This window comes from Macrobrachium nipponense, chromosome 34 (genome assembly GCF_015104395.2).
Source record: "Macrobrachium nipponense isolate FS-2020 chromosome 34, ASM1510439v2, whole genome shotgun sequence".
NCBI lineage: Eukaryota > Metazoa > Arthropoda > Malacostraca > Decapoda > Palaemonidae > Macrobrachium > Macrobrachium nipponense.
The window spans coordinates 60,483,063-60,485,061 of record NC_061095.1 but is presented as its reverse complement, the minus strand read 5'-3'; positions in this window follow the sequence as shown (position 1 = coordinate 60,485,061).

The following is a 1,999-nucleotide window of genomic DNA, read 5'->3' as shown; positions in this document are numbered from 1 at the left end:
CTGAGCAAAGGTGTCAGCCAACAATGATTCGTAAGATGTTTCAACTCTTTAAAACACTAATGCTTCATTAATGTAATGCTAGACTGACATTTCCGATTCAGTTGCCTGTTGTCGGGATAGAAAGATCCACTGTATATTTCATCTCATCCCAATTCCTAAAGGCAATAGATTGGGGAACCCTTCCGAGACTACTAACACTTTTTTAGACGATAATTTTGCTCTCATCCACACACAGACACACAGAGAAAGTTTTGGAACACATTGAATAGAAAGTAGAGGTTTTGTAGATCCCTAGACCCAACTTTCATCTGAGCCATGAGCATTTCTCCTTAGTGTGATTCTTGAACGTTCTCTCTCTCTCTCTCTCTCTCTCTCTCTCTCTCTCTCTCTCTCTCTCTCTCTCTCTCTCTCTGTACTATTCAGTTATCTGTTCGTTATGCCATAATATTGATTAGTCCGAGGGATGCAGCTTCAAGAGTTTCAAATGAAAACCATCTTGAAGAGTTTTTAATAGACCAAGTCTCAGTTTAACGACTGCAAAAGATAAGTCGATTCTTAGAACAAGTTATTTTCGGTCACTTTTCTATTAATATTAATTTTGTACTTGCTGTAATGAGCCTGTTTTTAATGTTATTAACGACTCCCTTGAGTAATTAGCGAGTAATTAAACATTCTCAAGTTTTCTTGACTTTCCCAGAACTGTAGATATTAATATGCAAAAGACGATCCCTTGGTGTGTAATACACACCACCATTGCTTGGATGCGTGTATTAATTCAAATAAATTTATAAGCCTAGGTATAAACCATAATACACATTATATATGTACAAACAATAATACACATTCTGAATGTGAACATAGTCATAGGTTTGTCTGAAAACAAAAAGAAAGTCATTTATATTTGGCTCGACTCCCAGTGTGTGCTCTGATGACATTAAAGGAATGTTCGCTTTAGACCGATATATAGGGGGAACTTGGTCCCTGACAAGGTCACTGTGAATTACACGGGTGTCATTTGAGAGAGAGAGAGAGAGAGAGAGAGAGAGAGAGAGAGAGAGAGGAATGAAAACAGTTTTGCACATTCACACACACACAAAGGGAGAGAGATACAGGCACTTGAACTATTTATTGTTGAGCCAACTGTTATCAGTCCGCTATAAATAAACTCATCGCACATAAATTGGTTGAATGTCAGATGGCAGAGAATTATTTATTTCATTGAATTTGGGTCAACATTGAAAAAGGAAATGTTTCGGTGTCATTACGAGACTCGAGTACAATTATCTGTTAAAGACGAAAGAGAATCCTTTGTTAAGTAAGCCTTTTAGAGGAGTGAAAATACTGATATCAAACGTATTGATTAGGAGAGAGAGAGAGAGAGAGAGAGAGAGAGAGAGAGAGAGAGAGAGAGAGAGAGAGAGAGAGAGAGAGAGAGAGAAATAGGGTAACGCTTCACATAGTGTCTTAGGTTTTGATACTCTATAACATATCAGAACTTTAGCTGTTTGTGTCGTCTCATTTTCAAACAAACTTTCGAATTAAGTAGAAGTTCTGAATAATATCAAAATTGTTGAAGCTCATTTTATCAAAATAGACAAATGATGGCTGGCGCGATTTGGTCAAACTAGGGACGATTTGTACCTGAAATTCGGGTGAACTCGAGAGCAACATTCCCACTGATGCCCATCATCAGCGTCAACTGGAAACTGGCTTATTCCAGCGGGGATATCACGTTTTTGTTTTGAGGTGATCGACCTTTATAATGACGTTATTTTAACCTTTATTTCTATATATATATATATATATATATATATATATATATATATATATATATATATATATATTATATATATATATATATATTACTTCTAGGGCACAATTTTTCACGGATACAACATTCATTGAATAGAATGGCTTTCTCACTGTTAACCAGCTTTTTTGAAATTGCTTCATATTTTTCTAATTATTTTCTTACTTCATTGTTCAGGTTACTAATGGA